The sequence below is a fragment of the Rhipicephalus microplus genome, chromosome 9 (assembly GCF_043290135.1).
Source record: "Rhipicephalus microplus isolate Deutch F79 chromosome 9, USDA_Rmic, whole genome shotgun sequence".
In the NCBI taxonomy this organism is placed as follows: domain Eukaryota; kingdom Metazoa; phylum Arthropoda; class Arachnida; order Ixodida; family Ixodidae; genus Rhipicephalus; species Rhipicephalus microplus.
The window spans coordinates 40,535,274-40,554,073 of record NC_134708.1 but is presented as its reverse complement, the minus strand read 5'-3'; the positions used below and the strand labels follow the sequence as shown (position 1 = coordinate 40,554,073).

General features: G+C 46.1%; 1 protein-coding gene across 5 annotated transcripts in view; it reads right to left on the bottom strand.

Annotated features, from left to right (window-relative positions):
• Nucleotides 1-8,601: 8,601 nt before the first annotated feature.
• The window catches only part of LOC119163735 (uncharacterized), a 60,959-nt gene continuing 50,760 nt past the window's right edge, over nt 8,602-18,800 (bottom strand). For 2 of the 5 annotated variants that reach the window (XR_012886062.1, XR_012886061.1), the window contains 2 exons: nt 11,582-17,130; nt 8,602-8,786 (listed from right to left, as the gene is read on the bottom strand). The gene's annotated coding sequence lies outside the window, so the exon portion shown is untranslated. Of the gene's footprint in view, nt 8,787-11,581; nt 17,131-17,642; nt 18,714-18,800 lie in introns of those variants that run through there. The other 3 variants (XR_012886064.1, XR_012886063.1, XR_012886065.1) reach the window with 3 other exon arrangements.

Here is an 18,800-nt window from a genome sequence, read left to right as displayed (position 1 = left end):
CAGTGGCCACTTGAGCTTTCGCTCACTCAGCGTGAGGCCCTCCAGCGCTGCTTGCGACTCCAGAGACTTTATCTCCTCCATGCAACCTCTCGGACAGGCTTGCGGGCCGATTTCCCACGGTACGGCTGTATCCTCCCTGCTCTGGACTTCTGGTGTCTCTGCTTTCACAGAGGGCGCAGTGTGGCTATCATCTACGGCCTTGGAACCCCCGGAGGAGTTGTCACTGGCACATTGTTCGGCTGTCATATGCAATATTTCCCTGTGTAAGTTCATGATTTCGCCGTAACGATCTGAGATTACGTGGTCGTCGCCTGTGGCGGCGACAGTGTTCTGAATGCTGCTGAAGACTTTCTGGACCTTCCGAGAATACTCCATACCGTCGGTGAATGCTTCGTTGCGGCTCCTGTTACTGTCGAGTTTGTTGTGCGAGTCGACGGTCCTGGACACTTGGGCTTGGTCGTAATTGTCTACTCCGTATTGGCAGTTGGCGCCTAGTTTGCCACTTCCAGGAAACACGCTCGTATTATGGGCAATGGCGGTACTAGAGTATGTGAAAGCATTCGAGTTTTGGGATTGGTCAATATATAAATGCGTGGGGTGATTAGGTGATTATACTCTGTGACTTCTTGGACTACGTGCCCATGTTTTTCGATCATTTGTTTACATCTATCTGAATGGGTGCTGTATAGTAGGTTGTCGGGATCCTCGATGACGCCAGAGTTGCTTATCTTCTCTGTATTGAACCTCTGTTTTGGGTTGTGGTATCCTGCAGCGCTGTTTAGAGAGTCGTGACCAACTGTTTCGTGAAAGCTATTTTTCCAACCATAGGCTGGGGTCACATGATCAGGGCATTGGAACATTGAATAGCTATGGATTTGTTCGTCAGCATGCAGTCTCATGGGCTGGGCGCAGTACTTGGCACTTAGGCCATTGAAGTCTCGTTCGGAATTGTCACCACTAGAAGTATCACTCGAGAACACACCGGCCAAATGTTGCAATGCGGTGACGCACGACGGACCATATGATGCAGTGAATTGGTCCTTTTGATCATTATCAACTACGCTATTGACATTTTGTTCCTTAAAAACGTTTGTTTCGTAAGTAGTTGCGTTAAAGAATCCACCGCATGTTAGTTTATTCAAAGTCTGGCCGCTTACATCATTCACACTGGAGAAGTAGGACATGGGTTGCATTATACTGAGGTTGTTTGCAAAGTCGTAGTGATTCGGGTAATGTGAAGGGACTGATCGCGAATAAAAAGAGCTGCCTTTGCTAAGAACGTTTCCACCAAATGTGCTGACACTGTGGCTAGCGGGAGGTGGTAAAAAAAGTCCGTGCGGGTCGAATGCGTAGCTTCTGGCTCTGTTATCTGAGGCTCCGTTTTCATACTGGGCGAACGGAAGGCAAACTTGCGGACTTGAAAGACTGTAACTGAAGGTTGAGTTTTCGACAGGTGCCACGGTTCCGACGTTTGCTGCTGCATTCCCGGGAACGCCGACTCGATATATGCGTTCTTCTATCGTAAAGTGATTGTTATTTCTTTGATAAGGGATCTTCGAGATTTTAGTACTGCTGGTGTTCTCTATATTTCTCGCTTGAAAGATATCGTCATTTTCGAAGCTTCGTAGGTGCTGGAATTTACCACTGGCCCTGCCCGCGCCGCCAACACCCTCCTCTTCGGCGGACTCCAGATATGCCAGCGTGGCTTCGCCATCATTACTTCTGTCACTTGTAGAATCTAGCTCTTTGAGTCGACGGGGGTCTCTGCGTATGCCGCTGTACGACTCCACGCAGCTCGTATTGTTGTTACTGATTTTCCCATGATTTACTGATTTCACCACGATGGGCGCTGGATAAGATCGGCTGTTACCATTGCAAGTACCTTCACCCACCAAGATTGTCCATGACAGCGGCTTTCGAGTCGCAATTGGTGCCTCGGGTGACGCAATCACTTGGAGATAATTCATGAGTGAGGTCAGACATCCTCCAGCCGTTGCAATTTTCAACGTAATTAGTATAGAATTCGTGGTATTCGTCACTACGAACAGAGGAGCTTGTTTCAGCTGAACTTGGAGATGCGTCCAAGTTGAGGCACAGTTCCTTGGCTTCTTTAAAGACTGAATCCTCAAGGTAAGCGTAGCTCGCTACGACACGTCTTCTGCTATGCACTTCGTCTCTGTAGGAAGTACGAGAGAAAGTCTGACCATCGTTACTCCTGCCGGAAGGGTCGAAAGGCGAATCGTCGGTGAGGCGCATCTTCTTTGATTGTAGCTGCTCGAGCGCTGTACATCGCTTCTGTCAATGACCTGATCGTGCCGCACTGGTAGTAGGTTGCCTGCACTTGTGTCACGTGGTTCAGTGCTTCTTGAACATGGCGGCGTGTCAGCTGCCCCTCGCGACATTAGAAATTGCCAAGCGACCACGAGAATTCACAGCTAACTTTTTTATATATCTTCTTCACTGATAACGCGAGGTTGATCTTTGCCCAGAAGGGCGTCTATTGAGGTTGAAATCTTCCGTCAAAATAAAGAGAAAGAGAAATCCGTCTCTATGGTGTGTTGCAAGCATCTCAGCTCCTGACTTTGCTTTTTTTATCACCAAATGCTGGGTCATTCATCTTCAGAGTGCGCGTTCAATCTCAGATACGTCAGTATCATTCGATGAAAGCATTTCAGCATTTCGCGCCTTCCGAAGCGCCAGGAGCTTTTTTTTTCGTGGTACGGCAGAGAACAATAGCAAATAAATAGTGGCAGCACTGCCTCAAAAGTTGCTATATACGACCGATTGCTGTAATAGCAAATCGAATGTATTATAGCACAACAGCTGCTCAGCGAGTAATGTGACGGAGAGGTGTTGGCGGAACGCATCCGGATTGAAAGACACCTGAATGGTTCGGATAGCGAACGGGCACTCACAATCTAGGCGTTAAATGAATCTATGCTGGATGAAGGTTTCCCCATGAGTAAAAGAAATAGATCTAGAAGGTTGTGTATTCACGCGCTGCATACGCTCGAAGTGCCTGCAGATTCCGAGGCACGTCATGGTCACCATATTTTGGCCAGCACCTGTTTGGTGCAGCTTGAAAAAAAAGGTTTTGTAATGCGCGGCCCTTGGTTTGTGCTGCACAAGACCCTCATTGTTTTCTTTTTACTTGTGCCCTTGCGGTTCAGATGATGTTCAGTTTTCCTGCTGAGCCTGGTGTCGCGGATGCTCAGAGAGAGATAGAGTGTAAACACAAAGAGAAAGGCAGGGAGGTTAACCAGGGCTGAGCTCTGGTAGGCTACTCTGCACTGGAGAAGGGAGGAGGGGGAAGGAAAATTATAGAGGAATAGAGAAGCTCCGGTAGGCTACACTGTACAGGGGAAGGGGAGAGGGGGAAGGAAAGTTATAGAGGAGGAGAGATAAGGTCACTGCGCGGATGTTCAGACTCGAAATATGTCAAGGGTAAAGATAAAAAGCACTCGCGTGAGGACATTTCGGGCACTTAAGAGCGAGCCCCAGGTAGCCAAAAAAATTTACTGAAATTCCTTGTATGACATTTACAATAAACGACTGCGAAGATTCGTGATGCTAAATGGACAGTTATCTCCAACACTCGTTTACAAATATTTGGGGCGCAAATTAAAGTGCGATTGGCTGACGAAAAAAAGTATACAGGAATGACTGCTACTCTGAACCGCCAGTACACACAGTAGAGCCAATGTGAAGTCGCAGATTTCGAAAGGTCTTGCTGTGGCACGGGAATTTTCGCCTAACTTGAATCGAACTTGAAGTGGTACGAACACAGATTACTCAATATCGGTAAGCTTATTGTGTTCTTCGATATTATTTTCTTCGTTGTCATGGTAAAACGTTAGGTTATATAAAAAGATGATTGTCACTATTTGCATTTTTTCGTTGCTTGACATCAAAACGCTGCTACTGGTGCGTCACTTTGGCGTCGAAAATTTTCAACCACCTTTTTTTTTCATAGACGGAAGCGAAGGAAAGGAGGGTTCGTTGTATCAGCAGTTCTTGCCATCTGATAACATTGCTCTTTAACCTCATTAGTATACAAGGGGAACTATCTCGATCAATAGGAGGTAATCGTTGTTCTAAAATACGTTTCACCGCCGTATACATTGTATGCTTAACTGGATAGCTGGTTCATACTGCCACAAGGCCTATTAGCGAAAGTCAAGCGCTATATAAAGCGTGGGAATACGCTAGATTGAAGTCGCAACGCGCAAAACTAAGGAAAAAAAATCACACACGCGCGCGTAGTCGTATGCGCGCGCAGTACTATACTCTGTAATCCGTGTACGTGTGTCACGCATCCCTCGTGTTTGTGGGGGGCAGTGCCCAGGATATGCCACTCAGATTCTTGCGGTTATACTTAAACATCAGTAACTACTTTCCTTCTCATTGCGAACGTACCTTGCACACCTTCACGATCATCCAGTCTGGGCTGGGATCGCTTGTCGAGAGTCCCTGCAGTTTCTTGCAAATGCCGTTTCATCCTGCGTAGTTGTCGTGTTGCCAGCCTTATCCCATGTCGCTTTAGCGTTCTACCTACGGAGACACTTGAACAGGTGACGTCGTAAAGACATGGTGCCTAGTGTTCATGGCCAGCTCGGTGGAACAGTGGCTACTGTTCTCGGCTGATGACCCAAAGGTGGCTGTTTCGATCTCGGCCGTGGCGGTCGCATTTGGTTTGAAGGTGAAATAATAGAGGCCCATGTACTATGCGATGTCAGTATACAAGATGGTCAAAGTTTCCAAATCCCTCCCACTACGGCGCCTTCCATAATCATATTATAGCTTTGTGACTTAAAACCTCAGGTATTATTATTCAGTGCAAGACAAGCAGGGGGGCTTTGCAGCTTTTTTGGGGCATGCCTAGAAGTGGGCCTCATTATAATACAATCACCTGATTAGGGTCACTTAAAATAAACAGTTCACCGTCAAAGCGAGCACTTATCAAGCTTTCTGGCTATAGGTAATAGTTTAATTGACTGAAATAAAAATTGCAAGCATCACCTCAGTGTATTCTGTAAATGAAGATGAGTCAACTAACCTGGTAATTAGCTGTACTTCAAAATGATTTTCTGGAAATTCGGGACAGACACAGATAAAGACAAAAAGCCAAATACCTGTGATTGACTTGAGGAAGATGTTATCAAACTGCTTTATTTTAGCACGCAGCGTGCATTTCACTACTTGCAGTATTTCATCACACCTGTCAGAAATCTCAGCGAACTACTTGAATGGATTTGAATGAATGAATGAATGAATGAATGAACTTTATTTAAAGTGAGTCGGAAGTATCCTTCCGGTGAGGAGGAGGGGTGCCCTCAGGGATTGAACCCCTGTCCCGTCCAAGCCTCCGTCGATGAGAATAGCGGAGCCTTGGGTGACTGCTCGAAGTCCTTGAACCCGGGCATCATTTTCGGCTTGGCGGACGTCCCAAAGCCAGTCGAGCAGCTCATCAATGGTGAGTACTATCTCCTAGTGGCAGCGACGGCGATGGAAGCGATCCGCAGCTGTGGCGGTGGCGGCCGGCCCAGGAGTAGAATTTTTCAGTGTACTTGCAACCAAGTTCTTATGTAGGATCAATACGAGAATATGTTTCTGTCGTCGCTCACTGAAAGTTTCATTAACAGTCATTAACAGTCAAGCAAAGTGGTTTATTTTATTCCATACACACGCTGATCTCTGGGCCCAATAAGAACCGCATGTACTGCAGTTTCTTCACGGCTGACGATGAATGTCGCGTTCGCCACATGTCGAAGTGAGCCCGTGGTATAGTGGGTGCAACGTGTGCTTTTTTTCTCGCTTCACTATTACCCCACTGAAGGGTAGCCAAGCGGAAGACTTTTCGTTATGTCTAGCTCCCTGCCTTCTTCCTATGTTTCCTCCATTATTTCCTTCTCATTCTCCCGTCTGCTTACCCCGCTAATACTCCGTCATCATGCTTATCATGCTTTAGCGTTATTATTTAAACTATGCTGTATGACTCATTTTCTTGGAATTTAGCGAAATACACTGTAGTAGTGTTTTTTCATTACATCAAGGGAATGTTTAGGTGCAGATAGTTAGGTAAACCAGTTTCTCAGTGGTTTACTTGTTAGGTAAAGCTTCAACATGAAGTGTTTGTTTGTGCAAGTACACTCTTTATGAACTGAAATAAAAATAAAAGACTTGTTCTATCTACCCTGCCGGTGGCAAGTTATCTTTTCGTCCACTTTTTTTTCTTCACATTTACATTACAATTACTTTTAATAAAGTCTTCTATGCTTTCCTTGGCATTGTTGTCTGTTAGTTCTCATCAATATTGTGTCTAACAAAGACACCAAGTCCTTAACCTTATTTTCCTTCATTCATAGCAAGAGTCTCGTTCTGGCACACTTGAAGCCACGAGGTGGCATGCGAGGGAATTATTAGTCAGCTGCCACCTCGTAATAAGATCACGTACTACGTTACGCCAAACAGGCAAAAAAGAGGGTTGCACACTCACCTTAATGGCAACAGGTGGCGCTGACTGACACTTGACGAGGGGGTGACCGCCACCGTAGCTCAGTATTAGAGCATCGGACGCGTTATTCAAAGGTCGCAGGTTCGGATCCTGCTGGTGTGTGAGAATTCATCTTTTCGTCCGCTTCTCTTTCTTCACATTTACATTACAATTACTTCTGATAATGTCCCCTATACTATTCCAGACATTGTTGCCTGTTAGTTCTAAATAATATTTTGTTTAATATTGTGCATAAGAAAAAAAATGAACGAGTGAACCGCGTGAAGAAAACTGTGTATTGGCATGTTATTTGAACTGGTTTCAGTGTGCTATTATGTGTTTTCTTTTTTCTTTTCCGTATTGTTAATTTTTGGGTACCGTTTTGTATTATTATTTTATTTTTCGCTGCAGAACTTTGTGATATGGAGTAGCCGAGGCAATAAGCTCCTCAACCTCTCCACAGCAAAACAGTTAAAACAGAACAGAAAACAGAACAGAGCCTTTGAACTTACGCTTGCCTTCATGCTCTGTTTGCAATTTTGTTTCGACATTCGAGGGTCAAAGTTTTATGCATTTGGAAAGAAAACTTCATTCGCGTGTTGCGCTGTCTATCGCTAGATAGCCGATAGCTTGTTGCATAATTGGTAATGCACTAAAAAAATCGTGACACCCAATTTGCGCTCATAGTCTGTGTGATGTGGGTTAACCCTTAGTCATTCACAAACAAGCTGGCGAAATTTCGGCGTAATTGTTTTCCTTGGTAACTTATCCTATCCTATAACGGGCATGTTTGCAATTACACCAGCGGCCCGAGAGTCTGACAACAGTGGTTCACCCGCGAGCCGTGACGTAACCAGCCACTTGTGCAGGTATCTTTATTTGGGCCTATACGATATTGTTTCTTAGTCGTGCGATGCAGCTATATTGGAGCTTTCCCTAGCTCTACATTGAAAATTGAACGGTTTGCAGCGGCTGATACTTAAAAAGACAACGACTCCATTCCTTGAAGCACATGATCTCACAGACGCCATGGCAATATGGCGGCCGCCGGTGGTGGGCTGGGTGTATAGCCGTTTTCTTTTAGGGCTTATTTTGCAATAAAAGTAAATTTTTTTTCCAGAAAAGTGTACGCGCAATCACCCTCTGCTTCTATATTTCGCGGAAAACTGTCGTTTCGTGGGGGACCATGTTTTGGCCCTTTTAAGGTATACATATATTTGTGGACAAGACGTTTTACACTCGGGGATCGGCCCATCTCTTACCAAAGGAGAATGTCATGTCCGGACGTCATTGAAGGACATCATGATTATGTCCCAAATTTGGGCGATCTGTGACTTCATCACGAAGTTACGCGAGTGCATTACAAGCTTTATTTTTCACGGAATAATCTCTGCCAGGCACCTTGAAGCAAAGTAACAGAGAAAAAGGGATACAAACATACCAACGATGTCGTCGTCATCGTCGGAACATCAGCTGATTTGGGCAGGATAGGAATTTCGTTTGCGTCTTGTAGGTAAACTGAAACCCTGTGGTGCGTACATAGTTCCGGTTACGGGACTTCCATACATAGTACTAATTACATGGTACTAGTGCGGGTATATAGTAATAGTTACATAGTACTAGTTGCGCGACGTCCGTGTTCTTGTGTACTTGTGACGCTGCTATAAGCGCTGGTCTAAATGTGACATTTGCGTAAAAATGAAGAAGACACGCTAAACTCGCTGGTTTTCGGTCTCCGGGTGCCTGCAGCACAATACTTACCATTTATGGCCTACCTCCATATTACTTCCGTAGAAAAAAATAACGCTTCCACGAGGCGTGCTTCTGGAAAGGGCAATGGTCTACGTGATGAGAAGACTCTTCCTCGGTGCGAATCCGCATGCGATAACCTTGCCGAAGTCGCTTCAGAACTACCTGCAACGTGTGTAGGCTTTACAGGAATATAAATGTACAAGCCAAATTGTCAGATAGGTAAAAAGAAAGAAAACAAGGCATATCCACAAAGTGAATGTTAATTAGTTGGCGATGCAGTATAGGATCACTCGGTGTTACCGTAAATGACCTATGACATTGACCAGTCATGCCAGTGAATGATTGGCAAACCGGTGTACACATATATACGAATGTTTATTGGTCATAAATGGTGTTTGTGCTGAGTATTGAACTTTGTTTTGTCTTCAATATTACTGCTTTGTCATATTGGTTCCAGTTTGAAGTTGGCAAAGACAAGGTCTGTGCACGTTCCACTGGTGGTTGTTTGTTGCTTCCAGTCATATGAAATTTCGTGGTAAGCCTATCGAGACGTAATATACTGCATAAGCCAGCCGTTGTTCATAATCATCATCATCGACATTATGTTCATCGCCATCAGCGTCATTATCATCGTCATCACGGCTACAGCGCACGTTAACGGCGCCAACAGACAAGCCCCTAAAATCTTTTGGTAATACGTTCTACACGGTCTAAAGAAACGTGCCCAATATTGAAAAAAAAATGCGAAAATAAATGTGAATGTTGTTTTAATATTACTGGCGCACTTACGCGAGTGAAGGCTGCTTAGGTACAGGGGGAGAAATGTGGGTAAACTAGAGTTGAAGGACTCCTCAGGAGCGTTCGTGTTCACGTGATGGCATGGAACCAATTTGTTTCGTTATTGACACGTCCTTCAGCCTTGCGAGATATAAGATAATCAGGACAATTGTTATCTAACACAACTACACATTTTTATTTTGTGATGTATATGAAAATGGAAGCTCTCAAGATTGGTTTCCGAGATCTGATTCTGTGTGGGCACTGATCTCGGACGCTACTTTCCACGTTCGTCGCTTTCTTCGCACTGTGAAAGTGGATCACGACTTACAAAGAAAGACTGGCTCGAAGGGATGTACACTTAAATGCGAGACATGACTCATCACTTCCGCTACGCTACATGCCCTTGGTGAGAATACGACCCCACTGGCGGGAAGTCAGTTTTTTTTTCTCGTGGAAGGGGGTAAGGGGGGGGGGGGTCACTGCTTTTTATGTTCTGCAACTTGCGCACTTCGATCATTAGCACCCTAGCCTTAGGAAAGTTTACAATAACTTCGAATTCAAATATAAATTTAAATAATGATCGTTTATTATTACTTACCATTCGTGACATGTCGATTTTGTTCGCAACTAAAGCTAACCACCAGGCAAGCGAATCATTTTATTCCTGGGAAGCATTAGCTCTGTTTTAACAGTAATGACAGCCGAAGCATGCTTAACCTATGAATGAAGCCTATAGGCTTCATTCTAGAGGGTCCGCAACTAATCAATTCAACATTAAGACAAGCGAGCGATGTCAGGAAAACTTAATATTGCGAAAAAAAAATGTCGTGATAAGTGACTCCACGTGCGGAACTAAGTGAAACTAGTGTGAAAACCGTGCACAAGCAACTTTTGAACCGGATTCTTACACGTGGTCAACTGTTGAATTATGACAGATTTGAACACACCCATGAAGAAGTGTTATGTTATGCTTTTCGATCATGTAAGCGTGAACCATATAGCGTCTTGGTTGCCTGTCAGCTCACGTCGCGAAATGAGCCAACTCGTAACGTTTCTTTTTGTACGCCTCTCGCCTGACGGGGCAGCGGAAATGCACTGCCGTGTGCGGACCTCGGCAGTTGGCGCAGCGGGGCCGGTCCTTACTTTGGCACTCCGTGTGAAAGTGGGGTCCCGCGCAGGTTCGGCAGTGAGGCGGCCTGTAGCAGGCCCGGGCCATGTGCCAGTAGCCTTGGCAGTTGCGACACATTATGGGAGGCTCGACGTACGGTTCGACGGGAAACCTGAGGAAGCCCAGCCGCACGTGTGACGGCAGCTGGACGTCATCTCGAAACGTGAGCACCACGTTGCTTCGCGTGAATCGAACGTTGGTACCATCTATCATCCGCAGGTTCTTGCACTGACGGCGCGCCTTCACGACTCCGATATAGGCTAGCGTGGTGACTATGTCGGCGTCAGTGTAGTGGAAGGGGACGGTGCGGATCTTGCCCATGTTCTTGGAGTACGAGCGCGGAACGTGTACGGTGACCGGCATGCCGGCGACGGTAGTCAGCTTGAGAAGTTTCCGAGCCATCTCGCCGGTATTGACGTAAAGCACTAAAGCACCGTGGTTCGTCATGCGGTGGCTCAGGATCTCGTCGCCTGCCACGGCTCGCAGCTCGCGAGCGAAGTGATTCGGATTCAGGTCCCAAAAGGAGACGTCGGCAACCGTGCTGGTGAAAACTACTGGCACGCCGTCGGTGTCTCGTTTTCGGTAGATGGCTCGTGGTGCTTCTTTGGGATCGACCACAGCGAGGTTGTAGAACTGCGCGTCAGGAAGAGGTGCGATGCCGTTCACATTGAGCCCAGAGGCCTGGTTGTCCTCTTGCTCTTCCGTGGTGACCTTTAGTATGCGACCGTTCAATAGTACTGTCCTTAGTTCTCTCGTCTTTCGTTTGACCTCTGCCTTCTGCTGGCTTGTCATCGGCATGTTCTCGGTGTTGTTTGTAACTTCTGACTCACGCCGATCCCAACGATATCTTTTCCTGACATGGCCCTCTGGTGATCCAGCTGGTGCTTTGCCTATCTTCGTGTTGGACTTGTATATCAGGCGCTCAAACTCTGTAGTGGACAAGTTCTTATCTTCGAGGTTAGTGGTTTTGAATGACGCGCCGCCATCACTCTCCATGCCAACCAACAAATTTGCCTGTATACATCCGTACTCAGACGTCGGAGAACCCGCACTGAAGGGTTTCTTTATGAAGATTTTCTTTCTGACAGTTTTTTCGATGGATTTCTCCGACGTATCGTACAATAATTCATGAATTGTTTCTCGAGACCCTAGCAGTTTACCCAGTCCTGTGGCAGCCCACCTGGTTTCATTGGTACCACCTGTGGGCTCAAATATGCGGTCCGAAGTTACCATCAGGTCATCTGCAGTCATGGGTTCCTGTTCACCTATTGCTGCTGTGTCTAACGTGCTCATTTGATCAAATCTTTCTGTACTAGATTTGTTATTTTCCAATGCCATGACTTCAGTAGTTTCCATGAACTCAGATAGAGAATTTGATACATATTTACCTGGCGCCAGCGGTTCCTCGGTGAAGGTTGTCCAACCTTTCACGGCGGTTTCACGTTGTCGCTCAAGTTTTCCAGTCCCATCTGTATGACGACTTTCGGTTGTACTGTGTGCCTTTCGACCTGCCGAAGAAGGCGCAGACTGCTCTCCGAAGTTGCCACCGTCAGCATTACACAAATTATCAGCCATTTCACTTGTCACCCTGGAGCTCAATGTTGTATCTACTGGACGTAGCTCATCAGACATTATGGCCCAAGATGGATAACTTGCCAAAAATTAAGATGTTTTATGACTGAGGGAAAATCAGGGCCTTTTACAGAGATGATCGTTTCAACTGAAACAGATCGGAAGTCCCTAGCCGCGAAAGTGGAGCGCCACGATGACATCAAATCAAGAAACCATTGCAGGTTTCTGCGCAGAGGGTATCATTCAATGAAGCTTGCTGAACAGTGGCACTGCGTTGCCGCGGGCCTGATGTACGATGCATAGCGGCTTGATCTGACAGGCTCGTCTTTCCAACAGAATAGCCATCAATGCGAGCTCTTCAATCGCGTACAGCTTCAACGGATCGCCAGGATAGATATGCCAGGGGGAAATTTGCATTTTATACGCGCACGCTTTTTCCACTCGTGATTTGTAGCACTGAAAGGCGAGCGGAGGTATCCTGGCCTACCGTACTTACTCGCATAGTACCAGAGATAGTGGGCATTGGGTAATCTTGGCTAGCATTGGCTAAACGACTGCCGATTTATTTTTAGCATTGGCTTACACTGTAAACTTCAATTCACTCACTACTAGCCACCTTCCCTTCTCATTATTATTATTTTTATAGACTTTGTAGTGTTTTTCGGACTTATTTTGTGGTGTTTCATACGTGTAAACATAATGTAGCGTAATTTTGTGATCTTCTAATGTTTTATTTTTCAGTGACCTCTGTTTATTTTTCACGTGTATTCCATTCTGTATTAGCAGTGTGGTGTATAAACAAGCAAACAACGCTGATATGCACCTCTACTTAATCACGGAAGGCTTTTGAATGTATTTTGAATAATTATATTAATACTAATTATAGGTCTATTTAGGTGTCACCTAGTTTTGACAAACAATCTGGCCTCAAGTAGCCTATCAACAGTCTTTCTCTTTCTCATACCCGCAGAAGTCGGCCTTGCACTAAGCCGCGTTTGTATGACTTCTTCCAGTGGAGTTGATTCTGTGTCGATTTAGATCGACGGCTGCTCTTCGAGGTATTTTGCGAAACACTTTGTGCGCATTTCTTCTCAATATACATAGGCAGGATTGGTTGCCCAATGCATCATAGGTACTTTCAAACTTCACCGAAGCATGCTGGAGTGGTTGTCATACACTTCTTTAAAAACAACGCGTCCGTCGCCTTCGAACTACGTTGCTTTTGTTCAGAGTGTTAATCTAATATGGTGCTTGCTGTGACAATTATTAATCGCAGACCGGTTTTTTTCTCGCCTTCATTACAGGGACACGAGTATGGCTCTGTTTATATTCGCTGCTTCTCGTAAAGATATGCCTATTGGACAACGCCAGGCTCTAGCTTCTGGCCCTAAATATAAAGCCAGTGAAGTGGCTGACTGGCATAGTAACTTTATAGTGGATGCTTGTATGGTCAACGAAAAGTTTCTACAGCGAAGCTGCCTTTCTGCATCCTGTGTGGCCGTAGCCGTTATCGGGGTAGTAGTAGCAGTATACTGGTGGCGTGGTTTGTGAACGTGCTTAGAACGCGCTTATAGGTGGCGGTAAAATAGTTATTTTCCTGCAATAAACGAGTGTCAAAGACGCGTGAAAGCTTGTGTCACAACTTGATTACGTCTTTCTAGCGTCCGAATAAAAGAAAACTCTTCGTGTGCGAATTTTTTTTGTCCTATCTGGCTGTGCTGTCCTCTGATGCCCTTGAGCGCATTTTCTAATTGCTGGATAATGGGTGACTGTGTAGATTAGTGGCCTCGGTGGCCGCTTCAACAAAAGTACGTCTGTGAAAGATAACAAAAGAGATAAACGATTGGTGGGCCGAGGTTCGGGACCTTGTTAAATTAGTCGAGAATGGTAAAGCATCCTCTAGTAGGTGGACTCGTAGCTTCGAGGGAGAGAGGTGAGGGGGTAAATTTTTTACTTTTGAATGTGTATATATACACAAAAATGTCAACACATGCACGGGCATACGTATGGAAAGGTTTGGCTCCCTCCCCAGGAAAAAAAAAAATGTTATACGTACGTTACGAGTGGTCACTGTCGCTAACGTTAGTGATGGATGTCGAAGAATGTGCGACTTTTTTTCCCCTCACGCGATATTGGTTTTGGTCCCGGAACATAGTTTTGTCTCGGCGTATCTCTCCTGCTAAATGAAAATAAATGAAATGACTTACCTGACTTACCTTTTCCACTTCTTTGTGTGTCAGCCTTGTGCACTGTTCTTACGTCTTTATTTTTGTTAGTTTCACGGCTAAAGGCACGTTACCTTAAGCACTGCGACCTATTAGAGCTCAGACGTACAAAAAAAAAATACAACAGAGGTGTGTAGAATTCCTGCTATCTATAGCATCCTGGAAACTGGGAAGTGGTGGGGTGGAGGTGAGAGAAGTGAAATAATAGGAAAATGAAGAAAAAAGTGAACCCATCACCTCTCTCGTAGGAGGAAGAGGACACCTCAGGATTAGCTAACAGGAGGAGGGATAAGAAGAAGTTGAAAGATAAGACTGAGGTGGTTCGGTCTGGAAGTCCGTGGTGGCATAGGTGGTGTGCACGGTTCGATGCATTGTGGTGACTTTTTGCCGTTAAAGGGCCCCCTGATCGTTGCTAATCTTAAACTGGCTCTCTTAAATCCCGAAACAGCTTGTTCCGCTCAGAAGCACCGGATCGTCCCTTGGTATCATTATTGTAAGTTATTTTGACCATGGCATGGGTCTCGCTCACAATCATGCACAGTTTGTAGCAGAACTTCACCGCGTAATGCTGCTCTAATAAACGCTACGTTGTCGCAATCTCCGTGAACGCTAAGAGACGACCGGTGCGCCCGTGTAGCTAAAACCGCGCACCACCCAATCAGCGCTGTGACAGGTTATCACGCAAAAAAAAGTCCTGCTACTTTTTGGAGAAGCCCTGTATTCCACCGTAGGTTATTTTGCACACTTCTTTTGAACGCCCACGCCCCGCCGCCGTGGTCTAGTGGCCACTCGGCTGCTGACGCGCAGGTCGTGGTACGAGTCATGTCTGTGGCAGCTGCATTTTCGATGGAGACGAAAATGCTGTAGGCCCGTGTGCTCAGATTTGGGTTCACGTTAAAGATCCCTAGGGGGTAGAAACTTCCGGAGCCCTCCACTACAGCGTCTCTCATATTCATATGATGATTTCGGGACCTTGAACCCCTCAAGTCAATCAATCGACTTGGGAGCGCCATCTTCAAAGAACATGTCATACCACGGCCGGAATGAAAAGATGCGCGAGTGCTCGCTCGCCCGCCTTTGCACTCCGACCATGTACATACTTATAGATATGCCCTTGGCCAATCTCGACAACAGCACAACAGCGCTCAAAATAAAAGGTGGTCAGCAATAGATCTCTTGAATTAATTCATGAGGATTGGCTTCACTGCCACGCAGGAACGCTGCGTCACAGATGCATCTGTGTTACAGTGTGATCTGCGCAATTCCATTGGCGGCCCACGTTTATCTCACGGTACATTACCAGTTAACGGTCGCAATTTTTTTTCTTCCCTACATATACCTCGTGTAAGATACGTAATCCTGCGGCCTTCAACCACCCCTCGGGTTTGTGAAAAAAAAAAAACACATTCTATGGACAGCAAAAATTGCCGTGAATATTCAAGCTAAACTCTGTGGTCATTCACAACGCGCAGAATGTAGAAGAGAGTCGCGAAGTTGCCACCTTCTGATGGCCTTTATTATGATCTAGACGTCCTTCCGCACTCTCATCGATGCTACCGATGGTTGCCAGATTTTGTCCTTTCACAGATTGCTACTATTGACCGATGACTGACATAAACGGAGAGTGAAGTTAGGTTTAGATGCGCTTCTTGACGTGATGTATCGGTGCTGCGCTTTTTAGTGTGCTACAATTGGAGCAACAGTAGCAGCGCACATTGGAATCGCATGCACCAGGACCGGGCAGACATTTCACTTGAAGTGTGTTGGCGTATAGTCTTGTCCCTTTGTCACCGCCTCCCATGCAGCTTCCAGTGCGCTCATCGGTACTAATTTGTGCGACTAAAAGAAACTGTAACTCTTTTCGTTTTTGCTGCCCTCGAGAAACCTTTGCACTACAAATTCGCGATGGAAGGAACTCTGAGGTCATTCAATGAGTATTTGGGAAAGCGGCTCAGGAACATTTGAAGAAGTTTTATCTGATTGTCACTATTTCACCGCCATTTTTCACTAGTTAAATGCCATCTGGACTCGCAAACTAAAGTTTTCGAACCCCGATTCACAAAAAAACTTGCTGCGTAACTAGAATTAGCAGGCAACGCGGACGCAAGAAGTATCATTTACGATGACGGTGGTCTAATGGCAAAGCAGCACGTACAATAGAATGAGTCGCCAATTCTGTCGCTTATTCAGCAAATCAACAACTCTTTCTCCTCGAGCAGTCTTTGAAGGCCGAACATATCATTAGGTATTGACGTCACCTCTACCCAACTACGTCAGATTTGGACGGTAAATATTTAGTCAGACACTTGCTGTAGACTCAGTGTGGCTTTTTAGGACCACCCGAGTAGCTTAGGTCATTTTACCTTCTTAGAAATACTATCATGCGAAGTTTCTTTCCTCCTAGAATGTTTATGGGGTAGCGTATAAAAAATACAACGCGGTCGACCTCCATACCTTCATATTTTCTCTGTGTGTGCCTCTCTCTCTCTCTCCCCCGAACAGGCCACTCGAACACTGTCCCACTTTTCGGGTCGCATTCTTAAGTCAGGATCAATGAATCTCCCAACAAAACTCTCTCTCTTAGACTTGAAGAACTGGTTAACGTAATGAGGCAACCGCAAATCGATCCAGAGTGCACTTACATTGCGAACGAATATAGCTTACACCTATCGCGGATGCATTTTTTTTTTTCGTAAAGTAGGCCTATCGTATTTTTGGTGGAGAACCACACACGGCTGCGTTAGTGCGCTTTCTTACATTCGTGTATGCTATGTCGTTATAAAACACACCGCAATGCGCTAAAGTTCAGCTTTGGCACTGGGGTATGGAGATATGGCTACGTCCGAATATACAGGGTGTTTGGTGCCTGACGATGCTGATTTTTCGAACAAGTTTTCAGGGCTGCTGCGTAGCCTGAGAACATGCCCAACGACGTAGCGAGAGTAGACACATGCGATGAACAGGTATGGCCGTTTTGTGGGGCCTCGCTGGTAGACTTGACGCTGCCCTCTGAATGTAATACAACAACCTCAAATTTCAAATGCCATGAGAACGTCGTATGAAAAACACTGGTGGTTTCAGGGAGCGCTATCAGACAAGACGCTCGACCTTCACTGGTACCACTCGTAGTCAAGACATTTCTGCGAATCACAAGAAAAAAAATAAAACTTTTCAGAGACCATGTGCATGCGATTGTGAGTGTCATGTGGAAACATAGCAGTCTAAGAGGGGAAAAAATACAGATTTGACAGAGATTCACCATAGTATATGATATTGCCTAATGCAAATTCTAAGCGTGGCTGTTTAAGTGTTCTCATTTTCCGATAAGTTAAGGCGAATGTCCCTTCTCCGATGGCGCCCAACTCTGGCCCCTCCACTCGTACAGCTCTTTTAGCTGCAGCGGTAGACGACGCATATGTCTACGAACTTCGTCCTTCATTGTTCAGAACGAACTTGTTGAGATTATTTTGCGTATATGTACTTGGTTTACATTAAAAACAGAACGCCGTGAGTAGCCTAACTGGCACGAACAATACCGCGTAGCCCGTTTTACATCAACCACCGTACGGAGTCTACCACGACTTCCTCGCTAACCGGGAGACCATTGAAGGCAATGAGTCGGTGCGTTCTACAACATGCGCCGCAGACGGGCTTCCGCTCATGCAGTGCTTTATTTTCACATGTTGTGGTAACAGTGGACACCCTGGCCACATACTTCAATAACAACGTAATGGGCGGCAACACGATAGCGTGCACTACTGTGGCGCCGTGGGTGGCTGTCGCGGAACCGGTCCTCTCGCCACTTCCTTTTTATCTTCCTCCTCCCGCTTTATTCGCTATCGGCGTCTTTTATACCCGCGTGACCCGTGTTCTCCTTTTTCGCCTTGCCGGTTACAATGACGCTTACGCCGCTAAACGCATTATTCGTACGTAAGCGTTCGCGCCAATAACGTCAGCTCATGTGATTAGAAACGGAGGAAAGGTAGACGGTAGTACATGAAATGAGTGGCTCGGAGGTTACCAACACGATTTTGTTGCGATATTTATCACGGGTTGCCGTGACGTCTCCGTTGCTTTTCGGTGCAAAGCAGCTTAGGATTGAGTTCGATCCGGTGTGCGGCGTGACCATCCTTACTGCGCAAGAGCGTCTCTTCCCCCTCGCCCCGCAACGCCGACGCAGGGAGTATCCGCTAACCTACGCTCGCTGCCTCCTCTTTCTCCTCTAAGCATTCCTATTCCTTTGCGCGCGCATATCTCCTCCCCTCTCACTCCTCTCCTACGCTCCCCCTCTCCCGATTCGCAAAGCCGACGCAGGCCGCGTCTGCGGACGAGTTTCTTGAATGAAAAAATGCTGTGCAACCGTTCACTGGCCACTCCGCATGTATAGGATATATAGCCACCGGATCTTGACCTCCAAGGTAGTGTCGTTAGGAGATTTCTCTTGTGCGTTGTTGAAGAACGAAAATTCGCAGCGTGCGCGTAAACTAAAAGCGGACTGCGAGTCTCCGTGTTCTATCGGAGTCTTCTGTCTCCCATCACCCATTATCAGCGATTGGCATGTTCCAGTAGGAAACAACGGTGCATCACTGCGTGCTTTGCACTTCCCCACGTTTCTCTCCGGCGCAACGTCATGATGAGTGCCAGCGTTAACGTCGCCGGCAAGGTAAGCGTTAGCGCCCCTTGTTTCGCATGGTTCTTTTGAACGGGTGATGGTGTAATTTCTCTGAAAACAAGGAGGCGAGTTGAGAGTCACCGGCAGTTCACATTTACAGAGAGGGTGTCTCTATTCAGAAAAAATGCGAATGCAGGG